Raw genomic sequence first — 17,051 nt, forward strand, 5'->3', positions numbered from 1 at the left:
AAAAAAAAATTAGCCGGGCATGGTACCGGGTGCCTGTAGTCCCAGCTACTTGGGAGGCTGAGGCAGGAGAATGGCGTGAACCTGGGAGGCAGAGCTTGCAGTGAGCTGAGATCGCCCCACTACACTTCAGCCTGGGTGACAGAGCGAGATTCCGTCTCAGAAAAAAAAAGGCCGGGCATGGGGACTCACACCTGTAATCCCAGCACTTCAGGAGGCCGAGGAGGGAGGATTGCTTGAGCCCAGGGGTTCAAGATCAGCCTGGGCAACATAGTGAAACGCCATCTCTACAAAAAATAAAATAAATGAGCCAGGCATGGTGGTGCGTATTTGTAGTCCCAGCTACTTGGGAGGCTGAGGCAGGAGGATCACTTGAGCTCAGGAGTTTGAGATTCCAATGAGCTATGATTGCACCGCTGCACTCTAGCCTGGGTGACCAAGTGAGACCCTGTCTCTTAAAAAAAAAAAGAAAAGAAGGAAGGAAAGGAAGGTAGGTATCAGGCATATATTAAATCATTTGAAAATTTTAAAAGTCCTGACTACTTTGTTTCACCGACATGAAAGTGACAGGGCTATGGTCATGATATTGAAAACCTACCTGGCACTGTAATACAGAAATCTTGGATTTTATTATTTTCCTCCCTGATCCTCATTCCAATATCAGTCATCAAATATTTAAAAAGTAATAATATGCAAATCATACATAAAGAAGATATAGTGGCCATGCCTGTAATACCAGCACTTTGGGAGGCAGAGGCGGAGGCGGGTGGATTGCTTGAGGCCAGGAGTTTGAGACCAGCCTGGCTAACATGGTGAAACCCTGTCTCTACTAAAAATACAAAAATTAAAAAATTAGTTAGGCATGATGGCGTGCACCTAGATACTCAGGAGGCTGAGGCAGAAGAATCCCTTGAACCCTGTAGGCGGAGGTTGAAGTGAGCCAAGATTGCACCACTGCAACTCCAGCCTGGGCGACAGAACGAGACTCTGTCTGAAAAAAAATAAATAAATAAAAATAAAAAAAAGAAAAGAAAATATAATAAATATATTTAATGAATGAAAGCATGATTTATTTAATTCCCAACTTAAGGCTGTATCGTTGTAACAATGTATCTGGTAAGTACTTATTTTAAAATTCTAATTCTAATGGGAAAGAAGACAAAGTCGGACACTTCAACTCTGTCTGAGTTTGGGGATTGCCCCAATCTTGCACTAAGGGTGCTCCTGTGTAGGATTGCATCATTCATTCATGCTGTTTGGCAACAGGCAGCTGCTGTAAGATTAGACAAGTGAAGCTACCCAAAAAATAAATCAATGAAAAGAAAGCCTGGAGATTTTAGGAAATGATCGGCCTACGCGATTAAGAAGAAATGTAGACTCAGAGAGGAAGCCTGGAAGAGGAAAAGGAAAGTCGGCAAAAGTTGGGCGCAGGGAAGGCACAAGCCGGGACTTACCCTATGTCCTGGGCCTCCGGGGCTCCTGCGGCTGCAACCTTCCGGCTGCAGGGGGCCAGCGCCGGCTCCGACGCTCAGGCGAGCAGTTCCCAGGGTGAGCTGTGTAGACCCAGGACCTCCACCGAACGATCTCTTGAGATCTGCTGATAAGCGGGGTGGCTTCTGATGAGTTCTGCAAGTGCTTCTGTAAACTGGAGACACCAGATCTCTCTGCTCTGCACAGCCGGGCTGGGAGGACGCTTTGGCCCCGCCCCAGGGGAGGGGCTCCCTGAACCAGCCCCCACCTCCTCCTCCGGGGGCTCAGCCCCTGCAGTCTGAGAGGTGCACGGTGCCTGTGGCACCTCTGCTTTGCAGAGGAACAGAAGAGCTCCCGGACCTTCAGAAGCTGCTCCGCGCTGCCGCCACCACCACTTAGGATAAGGATAGGTGAGGGAAGCAAGGGACTGCTGCACTGATTTTGCAATTAATGAAATCTCCGTCGGGGGCCTCTTTTGAAATCCACGTTTGGCATTATACGCTTGCAGCAGTGTAGGTCCCAAAAGAACTTCAAAGACTACTTATATATATACATATATATTTTTTTTGAGACGCAGTCTCTCTCTGTCGCCTGGGCTGGAGTGCAGTGGCACGATCTCGGCTCACTGCAAGCTCCGCCTCCTGGGTTCACGGCATTCTCCTGCCTCAGCCTCCCAAGTAGCTGGGACTACAGGCGCCCGCCACCACGCCTGGCTAATTTTTTGTATTTTTTAGTAGAGACGGGGTTTCACCGTGTTAGCCAGGATAGTCTCGATCTCCTGACCTCGTGATCCGCCCGCCTTGGCCTCCCAAAGTGCTGGGATTACAGGCGTGAGCCACCACGCCCGGCCAAGACTACTCATATTCTTGATTAAAATGCAACCATGAGTAACAAAATGAGTCTTTGCACCTTGCTTTTATTTTTAATTTTTATTTATGTTTTTAAATAGAGATGGGGGGGGTCTCACTGTATTTCCCAGGCGTGGCTCCAACACCTGGGCTCAAGCAATCCTCCCTCTTTGGCCTCCCAAAGTGTTGGGATTACAGGTGTGAGCTACCGCGCCCGGCCTATTTCTTTTTAAAAATTTTCTGGCCAGGCGCAGTGGCTCAAGCATGTAATCACAGCACTTTGGGAGGCTGAGGCAAGTGGATCACCTGAGGTCAGGAGTTCGAGACCAGCCTGGCCAACATGGCAAAACTCCATCTCTAGCAAAAATATAAAAATTAGCGGGACATGGTGGTGCATGCCTGTAGTCCCAACTACTTGGGAGGCTGAGGCAGGAAAATTGCTTGAACCCCGGGGGTGGGGGGGAGGAGGTTGCAGTGAGCCAAGATCATGCCACTGCACTACAGCCTGAGCAAGAGTGAGACTCCGTTTAAAAAAAAAAAAAAATTATTCCATGTGTCACTTGCTCAGCTCCTTGTATGTTAACTACAACAGATAAGGGGTGTTATCCCCAAACATTTACCACTGGAGTTAGCCGGCTGGAGCTGGGCATTGAGATCCACTCTAAAACACAACCTGAAACCTCAAAGGCTGACAGTCTGCACTCCAGGCTCACTCTAAGTTGCTCACTCACGCAGAGAATGCAATCCCTGGGGCAGGACACTTGGTCACAGCATCTCTACCCTTAGCTACAGGACCCTCCCCACCAAAACACAATTTTTTTTTTCCCTAAGACTGAGTCTCACTCTGTTGCCCAGGCTGGAGTGCAGTGGTGCGATCTTAGCTCATTGCAACCTCTGCCTCCTGGGTTCAAGCGATTCTCCTGCCTCAACCTCCCCAGTAGCTGGGATTACAAGCGCACACTACCATGCCCAGCTAATTTTTGTATTTTTAGTAGAGATGGGGTTTCACCATGTTGGCCAGGCTGGTCTCAAACTCCTGACCTCAAATGATCTGCCCACCTCAGCCTCCCAAAGTGCTGGGATTACAGGCATGAGCCACCACGCCCAGCCTGCAGTAGTTTTTTAAAAAGCATAATAGGCCGGGCACCTTGGCTCATGCCTGTAATCTCAGCACTTTGGGAGGCCGGGGTGGGCAGATCACCTGAGGCCAGGAGTTCAAGACCAGCCTGGCCAACAAGTTGAAACCCCGTCTCTACTACAAATATAAAAATTAGCCTGGCATGGTGGTGCACGCATAATCCCAGCTACTCAGGAGGCTGAGGCAGGAGAATCGTTTGAACCTGGGAGGCAGAGGTTGCAGTGGGCCGAGATCATGCCACTGCACTCCAGCCTGGGCAACAGAGCGAGAATCCATCTCAAAAACAAAACAAAACAAAAAATCAAATAAAAAGCATAATAAAAGAAAACAAAATGTTAAACACCAAATGTTTGTATCTAAGTGTAAGTGGTAACTGAGAATTTATTTTGAGGGGAAAAGAAACTCAAGTAAGTAAATGTGGAAGGCTAGAAGAGTTAACTTATGCTATTATTTGTATTTCATAAATGTTTAATATTAAATATTCTTTAAAATATTAAATATTCTTAAAAATTTCAGATAAAATATTTATATTTACTAAAATCTGGCTGGGTGTGGTGCTGCATGCCTACAGTCCCAGCTACTTGGGAGGCTGAGGCGGGAGGATCATTTGAGCCCAGGATTTCGAGGTTACAGTGAGCCGTGACCATGCCACTGTACTCTAATCTGGGTAACAGAGCAAGCCCTTGTCTCTGAAAAATTAATTAGTTAATCAATTAAAATCTACCACCTCTTCATGGTCCTGGAATCCACCTCACACTCACACCTATACTGATACTTGTGAGCATGAGATGGCTGTATTGTAGACATTGTTTTGCTAGAGCACATCACATTAAAAATATATATATAGTTGCCTAGAAGACACTAATGAGTGGTCACATACAAGTGTAACAACCAGGAGGTAATCTTGCCAGACAAGGCAAAACTGTGAAACAGATTAAAATATGCTTCATCAGGCCAGGCACAGTGGCTCACGCCTGTAATCCCAGCACTTTGGGAGGCTGAGGCGGGAGGATCATCTGAGGTCAGGAGTTCGAGACAAGCCTGGCCAACATGGTGAAACCCTATCTCTACTAAAAATACAAAAAGTAGCCAGGCCTGATGGCAGCCACCTGTAATCACAGCTACTGAGGAGGCTGAGGCAGGAGAATCACTTGAACCCGGGAGGCAGAGGTTGCAGTGAACCGAGATTATGCCACTGCACTCCAGCCTGTGTGACAAAGCCAGACTGTCTCAAAAAAAAAAAAAAAGCTTCATTGCTGTTCTTAGTGGAATAATAGCACATGTGAACCAAATACAATACAGCATAATGAAGGTATAATAAAAATATTTGCAAATTATTTTGCAAAGTTTTAATCACAATTGCTTAGTCAAAAGTAATACAGGTCATACTACTGTTCCTGAAAGGTTTTCTTTCCTTTTTTTTTTTTTTCTTTTGAGGCAGGGTCTCGCTGTCACCCAGGCTGGAGTGCAGTGGCACGATCATAGCTGACTGAAGCTTCAAACTCCTGGGCTCAAGCAATCTTACTGCCTCAGCCTTCTGAGTAGGTGGGACCACAGGTGTGTGCCACCACACCAGGCTGGTTTTTTATGTTTAGTAGAGCCTGGGTCTCATTGGTCTCCAACTCCTGGGCTCAAGCCCAAGCGTGATCTACTTTACCCAGCTCTGAAAGGTTTTCTATAGATCACATTTTTGTAAGCTAACAAATTTTTTTTCTTTTTTTGAGATGGAGTCTCACTCTGTCACCCAGGCTGGAGTGCAGTAGCGTGATCTCGGCTCTCTGCAACCTCCGCCTCCTGGGTTCAAGTGATTCTCCTGCCACAGCCTCCCAAGTAGGTGGGATTACAAGCATGCACCACCATGCCCGGCTAATTTTTATAATTTTAGTACAGATGGGGTTTCACCATGTTGGATAGGCTAGTCTTGAACCCCTGGCCTCAGGTGATCCACTCGCCTTGACCTCCCAAAGTGCTGGGATTACAAGAGTCAGCCACCGTGCCCAGCCACAAATTTTCTAATGGCTAATTATGTTAGAATCATGTACTCTTTTTAAAAGTCATTCAGTGCTAATAGCCTTCTAAAGTATAGAAAATTGGAACAAGCCCTCCGGAAAACAGTATGGTGTTATTCAGTAACATTGAACACATGCGGCCAGGTGCGGTGGCTCACACCTGTAATCCCAGCACTTTGGGGAGGCTGAGGAGGGCGGATCACAAAGTCAGGAGATGGAAACCATCCTGGCTAACACGGTGAAACCCCGTCTCTACTAAATATACAAAAAAAAAAAAAAATTAGCCAGGCGTCGTAGTGGGCGCCTGCAGTCCAGCTACTCGGGAGGCTGAGGCAGGAGAATGGCATGAACCCAAGAGGTGGAGTGGGCAGTGAGCAGAGATCGCGCCACTGCACTCCAGCCTAGGCGACAAAGCGAGACTCCGTCTAAAAAACAAACAAACAAAAAACATTGAACACATGCAATTTCTACGACCCAGCAATCCCACCTGAGGAAGACACTCAGGAGAAACTTGCATGAGTAAGCTGGGTGTGGTGCCTGATGCTTCTAATCCTAGCACTTTGGGAGGCCTAGGTGGGAGGATTGCTTGAGCCCAGGAGTTCAAGACCACCCTGGGCAACATATTAAGACCTAATCTGTACAAAAAATAAACAAAATTAGCTGGACGTGGTGGCACACACCTTGAATCCCAGGTACTTGGGAGGCTGAGGTGGGAGGATGGCTTGAGCCTGGGAGGTTGAGGCTACGCTAAGATCACGCCACCGCACTCCAGCCTGGGTGACAGAGTGAGACTCCGCCCCCCAAAAAAAAAGAAAAAAAAAGAGGCTGGGTGCGGTGGCTCACACCTGTAATCACAGCACTTTGAGAGGCTGAGGCGGGCAGATCACCTGAGGTCAGGAATTCAAGACCAGCCTGACCAACATGGAGAAACCCCATCTCCACTAAAAATACAAAATTAGCCGGGTGTAGTGGTGCATACCTGTAATCCTAGCTACTCAGGAGGCCAAGGCAAGATAATCACTTGAACCTGGGAGGCAGAGGTTGTGGTGACCCGTGATAATGCCATTGCATACCCGCCTGGGCAACAAGAACAAAACTCTGTCTCAAAAAAAAAAAAAAAAAAAAGACACATATATAAGAATTCTCACAGCAGTACTGTGAACATTCTCAGTTACTGTGATGCTCTAATAGCCAGTGGAAACTTTAAAAAGAGACTATCATTTAATGTCATAAATGATAACTTACAACATAAAATTCAGGACAGTAGTTACTTCTGAAAGTAAGAAAAGGAAATGAGATTGAGAAAAGGTATGTAGTTAATCAATTATATTATAATAACAATTTTCCTTTAAGTAGGATGGTAGGTATACAGATGCTTTTTATATCTGTGTGTATAAAATATTTGCTAACAATTGTAATATTTCTTATCAATACGTTAAATACCAATACATTGCTGGCCGGGTGCGGTGGCTCACACCTGTAATCCCAGCATTTTGGGAGGCCAAGGCAGGCAGATCACGATGTCAGGAGATCGAGACCATCCTGGCCAACATGGTGAAACCCCATCTCTACTAAAATACAAAAAATTAGCTGGGCGTGGTGGTGCGCACCTGTAGTCCCACCTACTTGGGAGGCTGAAGCAGGGGAATCGTGGAGATTGCAGTAAGCCGAGATTGCACCACTGCACTCCACCCTGGCGACAGAGAAAGACTCTGTCTCAAAAAAAAAAATAAAAAATAAAAAATAATACCAATATATGGCTGGGCACGGTGGCTCATGCCTGTAATCCCAGCACTTTGGGAGGCCGAGGTGGGCGGATCATGAGGTCAGGAGATCGAGACCACCCTGGCTAACATGGTGAAACCCCATATCTACTAAAAATACAAAAAAATTAGCCAGGCGTGGTGGCGGGCGCCTGTAGTCCCAGCTACTTGGGAGGCTGAGGCAGGAGAATGGCGTGAACCCGGGAGGCAGAGCTTGCAGTGAGCCGAGATCGTGCCACTGCACTCCAGCCTGGGTGACAGAGCGAGACTCTATCAAAAAAAAAAAAAAAAAAAACCAATACACTAAAATAATATAAATGTCTTGAAAGAGCACAGTGAACACAGTTTGAAATGTGATTTAATATAAACACTGGCATTCAAACTAAGTCATGCCATGGAAATATGCCCATGATATGTCACATGAATAAAGGAAGCTGCAGAATGTATATATCGTTTGAGCCATTTTTGAACAAAGAAATCTCTATGTGTGTCTATATCCAGGTATGATATATGGTTATATATCTATGTCTATATATCTGTATAAAAAAGGACACATTATTTATTTATTTATTTATTTATTTATTTTTATTTTTTTGAGACAGGGTCTGGGTCTGTCTCTGTCCAGGCTGGAGTTCCATGGTGCAATCTCAACACACTACAATCTCTGCCTTCTGGGTTCAAGCGCTGGGATTTTGGTGTGAGCTATCTTTATAATGGAAAAAGTGGGAGAAATTTACATTACAAAGCGATATGATTATAGTATAAGAACTTGGCAATATTTGACTGAATTGTTCCCTTCCTTCTCCTAGAAATTATGCAAAGTGATAGGGAGATATGGTGGTAGTGGGGGAATGAGGCAGAAATCCCATATTCAACAAAACTAGAAGACAAAAAGTCACTGGAAACTCCAAGACCTGCACAAGGGCTACCAAAGTTACACGGGAAAAGGCACATGCAGATCCCAGAAAACACCAGCAAAAACAGACTCTCTGAAGATGAGCTGTTCATGCCACAGTACAAAAATGTGTTGTTTGAAACAAGCAGAGCAGAGCAGGGATACAAAGAACTGAGGGCAAGGCTCAATCAAGCAGAAACGGAGTGGAAACCCTTGTAACCCAAGGGGTGAAGGGCATCTCTCCTGGCCTGAGCATCTTATGGGCAGAGTTAAGGTCCCAACACCCAGCTCACCCTCCTAGGGAGGGCGTGGGAATATAATCAGCCTTCCAAGTAAATTCAATGTGTGTCTCTAACATTTTGTTTTGGCCAGCACGGAAACTCACGCCTGTAATCCAAACACTTTGGGAGGCCAAGGCGAGAGGATTGCTTGAGCCCAGGAATGCAAGACCAGCCTGGTTATCATAGCAAGACTCTATCTCTCTCTCTCTCTTTTTTTTTTTTTTTTGAGACAGAATCTCGCTCTGTGGCCCAGGCTGGAGTGCAGTGGCACAATCTCAGCTCACTGCAATCTCTGCCTCCCAGGTTCAAGCGATTCTTCTGCCTCAGCCTTCCGAATAGCTGGGACCACAGGTGCCTGCTACCATGCCCAGCTAATTTTTATATTTTTAGTACAGATGGGGTTTCACCATGTTGGCCAGGATGGTCTCGATCTCTTGACCTTGTGATCTGCCCACCTAGGCCTCCTGAAGTGCTGGGATTACAGGCATGAGCCACCTAGTCTGGCCTGGAGACAAGGTCTTTAAAGAGGTGATTATGTTAAAATGAGGTCTTCGGAGTGAGCCCTAATCTAATGTGACCAGTGTCCTTGTAAGAAGAGAAAATTTGGACATGGAGAGACATCAGAAACATGTGAGTACGCCGGGCACGGTGGCTCACGCTTGTAATCCCAGCACTTTGGGAGGCCAAGGTGGGCAGATCACTTGAGGCCAGGAGTTCAAGACCAGCTGGGGCAACATGGCAAAACCTCGTCTCTAATAAAAATACAAAAATTAGCCCGGTGTGGTAGTGCATGCCTGCAATCCCAAATATTCGTGAGGCTGAGGCAGGAGAACTGCTTGAACTGCAAGGCAGAGGTTGCAGTCAGCTGAGATTGTGCCACTGGCACTCCAGCCTGGGCAACAGAGCAAGACTCTGTCTCAAAAAAAAAAGACTTGGGCCGGGCGCAGTGGCTCATGCCTGTAATCCCAGCACTTTGGGTGGCCGGGGCTGGTGGATCACCTGAGGTCAGGAGTTCGAGACCAGCCTGGCCAACAGGGTGAAACCTCGTCTCTACTAAACCTACAAAAATTAGCAGAGTGTGGTGTCATGCACCTGTAATCCCAGCTACTTGGGAGGCTGAAGCAGGAGAATCGCTTGAACCCGGGAGGCGGAGGTTACAGTGAGCCAAGATCCCCGCACTCCAGCCTGGGTGACAGAGTGAGATTCTGTCTCAAAAAAAAAAGATCTGTCTGAAAAAAAACTTAATGAATTATTTCCAAGAAGGACAAACAAAAATACAAATATAGAGATTCATGGACAAGATGACAAAATAAGGCAAGACAGAACTGAAAATCCAGGAAAGCAGCAGAAGAGAGCCGGGCACAGTGACTCACACCTGTAATCTCAGCAATCTGGGAGGCCAAAGCAGAAGGATTGCTGGAGGCCAGGAGTTCAAGACCAGCACAGGCAACAAAGTGATGCACTGTCTCTACAAAACATCAAAAAATTATCCAGGCGTGGTGACGAGTGCTTGTGGTCCCAGCTACACAGGAGGCTGAGGCAGGAGGAAAGCTTGAGCCCAGGAGGTTGAGGCTGCAGTGAGACATGTTCGTGCCACTGCACTTCAGCTTGGGCAACAGAGTGGGACCCTGTCTCAGAAGAAAAAAAAAAAAAAAAGGATGTAGAAGGAAAACACATAACTATCACACTGGGCACGGTGGCACATGCCTATAATGCCAACTACTCAGGAGGCTGAGGCAGGAGGATCACTTGAGCCTAGGAGTTCAGATCCAACCTAGGAAACATATTGAGACACCATCTCCAAAAGACAGGTAAAATAACCATCACAGAAGTGAAGATGAAGCTAAAAAGAGCAAAAATAAAAGTGGACACTATGAAAAATATATTAACCAACATGGATGATAAAAATGAGAAAAGCAAATAATATAAACAAAAGGAATTAAATGAAATTAGAGAAAAAATGATAGTTGGCGGGGTGCAGTGGCTCACGCTTGTAATCCCAGCACTTTGGGAGGCCAAGGTTGGTGGATCACCTGAGGTAGGGAGTTCAAGACCAGCCTGGCCAACATGGTGAAACCTGTCTCTACTAAAAATACAAAAATTAGAATTAGCCAGGCGAGGTGGTGCATGCCTGTAATCCCAGCTAGGAGGCTGAGGCATGAAAATTGCTTGAACTTGGGAAGGGGAGGTTGCAGTGAGCTGAGATGGCACCACTGCACTCCAGCCTGGGCGATAGAGTGAGACTCTGTCTCAAAAAACAAAAAAAGACAGCTATAGAGGACAGACCAAAGAGAGCCAACATGCACAATTGAAATTTCCAATGAAGATAACCCAAACATTAGAACAAATAAGTATTTAACTGGGTGTGGTGACTTGAACCTGTAGTCCCAGCTACTAGGTAGGCTGAGGTAGGAGGATCACATGAGGCCAGGAGTTCAAGGCTAGCCTCAGCAACAGTGTAAGACCCCATATCTCTAAAAATAAATAAATAAATAAATAAATATTTAAAGATATAGAGGCTGGGCGTGGTGGCTCATGCCTGTAATCCTAACACTTTGGGAAGCCAAAGTAGGAGGATCACTGGAGGTCAGGAGTTAGAGACCAGCCTGGGCAACATGAGACCCCCCCGCCACCCACCCCAACCCCTGTCTCTACAATAAAACAAAAAGAATTCACTGGGCGTGGTGGCGCACACCTGTTGGGAGGCTATGGTGGGAGGATAACTTGAGCCCCAGGGTGGAAGCTGCAGTGAGCTGTGATCACGCCACTGCATTCCAGCCTGAGCAACAGAGCAAGACCCTGTCTCAAAAAAACAAATGAATAAAGTTATGAGCCAGTGATTTTTTTGTTTTAAAACAAGCCAAGCCATCATTCACACACAAAGGCTACAAACGATCGTTTTGAACATACAGGAATTCTGGGGATATTTTTCCCATGAGAATATTTTTCTTTTTTTTGAGACGGAGTTTCGTCTTGTTGCCCAGGCTGAAGTGCAATGGCGCGATCTTAGTGCACCACAACTTCCGCCTCGTGGTTTCAAGTGATTCTCCTGCCTCAGCCTCCCGCATAGCTGGGAATACACGCCTGGCTAATTTTGTATTTTTAGTAGAGACAGGGTTTCTCCATGTTGGTAAGGCTGGTCTTGAACTCCCGACCTCAGGTGGTCTGCCCGCCTCGGCCTCACAAAGTGCTGGGATTACAGGCATGAGCCACTGTGCCTGGCCACCCATGGGAATATTTTCCTTGAGGCCACTGCTAATGAATAAACATTACTCACCAATGGATAGCAAAGGGAACTTCAGCAAAGGGACAAGCAAGAGCATTGAGTGTATATCATTGCAAAACTAAGACTAAACAAACTCAGGTTTGGGGGAGAAAAAACAGAATGTAAATGTTACCTACTCTGACAATATAGAAATGATGCAACAGAAAAATTAGGAGGACAAAGATTATGGAATAAATGAAGTAGGGTGAGTTTTTGCAGGCTGTTTCATCTATAATAACCGAGAATTAAAAGATTATTTAAATCACATTTAATTAACAGTGTAAGAATAATATTAAGAAAAATAACATTGCTGGCTAAAATCAGATAATAGGTCAATCATGGTGGCTGACACCTGTAATCCCAGCACTTTGGGAGGCTGAGGCAGGAGGATCACTTGAGGCTAGCTACTTGGGAGGCTGAGGTGGGAGGATCACTTGAGCCCAGGAGTTAAAAGCTGCAGTGAGCTAATGATTGTGCCGCTGCACTTTATTTAGCCTGGGTGACACAGTGAGACTGGAAAAAAAAAGGGCCAGGTGTGGTGGCTCATGCTTGTAATCCAGGCAGGCAGATCACTTGAGGTTACGAGTTCGACACCAGCCTGGCCAACATGGAGAAACCCCATCTCTACTAAAAATACAAAATTAGCTGGGCATGGTGCTGCATGCCTGTAATCCCAGCTACTCGGGAGGCTGAGGCAGGACAATCGCTTGAACTCGGGAGGTGGAGGTTGCAGTGAGCTGAGATCGTGCCATTGCACTCCAGCCTGGGCAACAAGAGTGAAACGCTGTCTCAAAAAAAAAAAAAAAAAAATAGAATTCTTGAGTCCATACTGATACAAATTCATTCATTCATTCACTCATTCATGGAGGAGAAGGGAAAGTTCTTCCTTACGGCAGAATTCCAACCAATAAATGTATAATGAATGATGAAAGCAGAAAATTGGCCAGGTGCAGTGGCTCACTCCTGTAATCCTAGCAATTTGGTAGGCCAAAGTGGGAGGATCACTTGAGGCCAGGAGTTCAAGACCAGCCTGAGCAACATAGCTTTTCAGAGACCTTGTCTCTGAAAAAAAATTAGCCAGGCACAATGGTGGATCACTTGAGCCCAGAAGGTCGAGGTTGCAGTAAGCAGTGATTGCACCACTGCACTCCAGCCTGGGCACCAGAGTGAGACACTATCTCAAAAAAATATATAAAATAAAAAATGAATAGGAAATTACCACTTGCAAACGGTTAGGTCTGAGATTTTATTTCAGCCTACTTACAAACTAATACATTAACCTCTTGCTCATTTTATGGATGTGGCCTAAGAAAGAAGACTCCTGGCTGGGCGCGGTGGTTCCAGGCCCGTAATCCCAGGACTTTGGGAGGCTGAGACAGGTGGATCATGAGGTCAGGATATCGAGACCATCCTGGCCAACATGGTGAAACCCTGCCTCTACTAAAAATACAAAAATTAGCTGGGTGTGGTGGTGCGTGCCTGTAGTCCCAGCTACTCAGGAGGTTGAGGCAAGGAGAATCGCTTAAACCCAGGAGGCGGAAGCTGCAGTGAGCCGAGATCGTGCCACTGCACTCTAGCCTGGGTGACAGAGCAAGACTCTGTCTCAAAAAAAAAAAAAAAAAAAGAAAAAAGAAACAAGTCTCCTGTGTCAGAGACAAAGAACTTTATTACTTACAGCACAGCAAGCAATGTGGGCAGTAGGATATGTGCATCAGTTCCCCTTTCCCTCCAACTTCCATGGGGTAACACGATGTGGCCCAGATGGATGCCTCAAAGACGGTGGGTTTGGATCACAGCTAAGGAACACTCAGCTCGGGGAATCTATTGTTTTTGTTGTTTTATTTTTTTTTATTATTTATTTATTTTTTATTTTTTAGAGATAGAGTTTCGCTCGTCGCCCAGGCTGGAGTGCAATGGCGCTATTTTGGCTCACTGCAACCTCCGCTTCCTGGGTTCAAGCTATTCTCCTGCCTCAGCCTCCTGAGTAGCTGGGATTACAGGCATGCGCCATCACGCCGGCTAATTGTGTATTTTTTTAGTAGAGACGGGGTTTCTCCATGTTGGTCAGGCTGGTCTCGAACTCCTCGACCTCAGGTGATCTGCCCACCTCGGTGTTTTATTGTTTTATTTTTGTAGAGATGGGGTCTCACCGTATTGTCTAGGCTGGTCTTGAACACCTGGCCTCAAAGGATCCTCCCACCTTGGCCTTCCAAAGTGCTGGGATGGCTGTGCACGGTGGCTTACACCTGTAATCCCAGGACTTTGGGAAGCCGAGGGGGCAAATCACCTGAAGTCAAGAGTTCGAGACCAGCCTGGCCAACATGGTGAAGCCCTGTCTCTACAAAAATACACAATTAGCTGGGCATGGTGGCGGGAGCCTGTAGTCCCAGCTACTCAAGAGGCTGAGGCAGGAGAATCACTTGAACCCAGAAGGTGGAGGCTGCAGTGAGCTGGTATCGCACCACCGCACTCCAGCCTGGGCAACAGAGTAAGCAGAGTGAGACTCCACCTCAAAAAAAAAAAAAAAAAGTGCTGGGATTATAGACATGAGCCACTGCAGCCGGCTGAAATCTATTGTTTTCATACCAAGTAGTGGGCAAGCCTGCTCTTTGTCCAGGAAGAAACATTAACTTGTCTCTGAAGATTAGCAGCTGTATAAACAACCCTGAGAAAAGCCCCAGATAAAGAGCATTCTTGGGCCTTGCATTCTTGGCACACACAGCAAGACATGTAAGCACACAACAGATCCATGAAGGACTTTCAATACAAAGATCACAGTAATAATTGTTTCGGGCAAAAATTATTGATGGGCTGGGTACAGTGGCTCATGCCTGTAACCCCAGCACTTTGGGAGGCTGAGGCAGGAGGACTGCTTGAGCCCAGAAGTTTGAAACTCACCCAGGCAACATAGCATGACCTTCTCTCTACAAAAAAAAAAAAAAAAAAAATAGTTTTAAATTAGCCAGCCATAGTGGTGCACACCTGTAGTCTCAGCTACTTAGGAGGCTGAGATAGGAAGCTGAGCCCAGGAGGTTCAGGCTGCAGTAAGCTGTGTGATTGAGCTACTGCACTCCAGCCTGGGCGACACGGTGAGACCCTGTCTCAAAAAACAAAAACAAAAACAAAACAAAAAAAAAAACAATGGATGCTTAAATTAGTAGGCATTGTTATGATGAAAAACAGAACAGTCACATATTTTCCCACAAGATGCTTATTAAATGCTTATTAAATACAAAGAAAAACTACTAACTTTAAAGTAGAGCAATCTGGCAAATATTAACCAAGTGAACAAAGTTAACATCACCAGGAATGGGAAAAACTGACATCATGTGACTCTTCCTATGATGCCTTGAAAAGGACACATAATTTTTCTGGTGTTCGTGCCAAAAATGAATAACCTGCTTTTTTTTTTTTTTTTTTGATAACAGAGTCTCGCTCTGTCACCCAGGCTGGAGTGCAGTGGCCTGATCTCGACTCACTGCAATCTCCGCCTCCTGGGTTCAAGTGATTCTCCTGCCTCAGCCTACTGAGTAACTGGGATTACAGGCATGCACCACCATGCCCAGCTAATTTTTTGTATTTTTAGTAGAGACGGGGTTGTACCATGTTGGCCAGGATGGTCTGGATCTCTTGACCTCATGATCCGCCTGCCTTGGCCTCCCAAAGTGCTGGGATTACAGGTGTAAGCCACTGCACCCGGCCATAATCTGCATTTAAACATAAGGGAACATCAGACCAGGCGTGGTGGCTCATGCCTGTAATCCCGGCACTTTGGGAGGCCAAGGCAGGCAGATCACCTGAGGTCAGGAGTTCAAGACCAGCCTGGCTAACATGGTGAAACCCCATTTCTACTAAAAGTACAAAAATTAGCCCGGCATGGTGGTGGGTGCCTGTAATCCCAGCTACTCCAGAGGCTGAGGCAGGAGAATCACTTGAACACGAGGAGGTGGAGGCTGCAGTGAGCAGAGATCATGCCACTGCACTCCAGCCTGGGCAAAAGAGCAACACTCTGTCTTTAAAAAATTTGAAAAAAAAAAAATCATAAGGAAACATCAAATAACTCTAAAGTAAGGGACAGTCTGTAAAATAACTGGCCAGTATTCAAAAAAATGCCAAGATCATTAAAGACTGAAAAATTGCAGAACTGTTCCAGACTGAAGAACATGACAACTAAATGTGAAACGTAATTCTGGATAAATAGAATCCTGGGCCAGAGATAGAAGATTTATGATATAATTAGCAAAATTTGAATGAAATCTATAGATTGGATACTGCATCAATGTAATTTCTTATTCCCAGGTTAAATGTGATGTTTACACTGGGGGATCTGTGGGTAGAGTATGGGAATTCTTCTTACTGTTTTTTACAAATTCCTTCCATTTTTGAGACAGGGTCTCGCTCTGTCGCCGAGGCTGGGAGTGCAGTGCTGTGATTCTGGCTCACTGCAACCTCCGCCTCCCGGGTTCAAGCAATTCCACCTTAGCCACACAAGCAGCTGGGATTACAGGCGTGTGCCACCACACCTGGCTTTTTTTTTTTTTTTTTTGTGCTTTAAGCTCAGGGATACATGTGCAGAATGAGTTTTGTTAGATAGGTATACATATCCCATGGTGGTATGCTGCACCCATCAACCCATCCTCTAGGGTTTCTTTGGTGGTTGTGTTTTTCTTTGAGACAGAGTCACACTCTGTCGCCCAGGCTGGAGTGCAGTGGCTCCATCTCGGCTCACTGCAAGCTCCACCTCCTGGATTCATGCCATTCTCTCACCTCAGCCTCCTGAGTAGCTGGAACTACAGGCACCCGCCACCATGACCACCTATATATATATATTTTTTGTATTTTTAGTAGAGATGGGGTCAGGATAGTGTCAATCTCCTGACCTTGTGATCTGCCCGCCTCGGCCTCCCAAAGTGCTGGGATTACAGGCGTAAGCCACTGCACCCGGCCCCCATCCTCTAAGTTTTAAACCCCGCTTGCATTAGGTATTTGTCTTAATGCTCTCCCTCCCCTTGCTCCCACCCCTCAACAGGTCCCAGTGTGTGATGTTCCACTCCCTGTACAGACCCATGGGAAATGTTTCAAAAGTGAGAACTTCTTATACATGTTATTTAAAATGTTTTTTCCCCCTGATCAAGAACACCTATTTATGTATTTAATATACTTCCATCAGATGTCGCCTGGGAGACAAGTCTCACTGTTGCTGCCCAGGCTGGAGTGCAGTAACGCAGTCTCGGCTCACCGCAACCTCCAACTCCCAGGTTTAAGTGATTCTCCCGCCTCAGCCTCCCGAGGAACTGGGATTACAGGCAGCCGCCACCATGCCCAGCTAATTTTTGTATTTTTAGTAGAGACGGGTTTCACTACGTTGGCCAGGCTGGTCTTGAA

The 17,051-nt window shown here is 46.1% G+C and overlaps 1 protein-coding gene across 29 annotated transcripts in view; it reads right to left on the minus strand.

The window, feature by feature from the left end:
- Positions 1 to 17,051, minus strand: part of PSPH (phosphoserine phosphatase) — a 40,409-nt gene that overhangs the window by 21,440 nt on the left and 1,918 nt on the right. For 7 of the 29 annotated variants that reach the window (XM_063725481.1, XM_054558868.2, XM_063725495.1 and 4 more), the window contains exon 2: positions 1,452 to 1,642. The gene's annotated coding sequence lies outside the window, so the exon portion shown is untranslated. 29 annotated transcript variants of the gene reach the window in all.

This window comes from Pongo abelii, chromosome 6 (genome assembly GCF_028885655.2).
Source record: "Pongo abelii isolate AG06213 chromosome 6, NHGRI_mPonAbe1-v2.0_pri, whole genome shotgun sequence".
NCBI lineage: Eukaryota > Metazoa > Chordata > Mammalia > Primates > Hominidae > Pongo > Pongo abelii.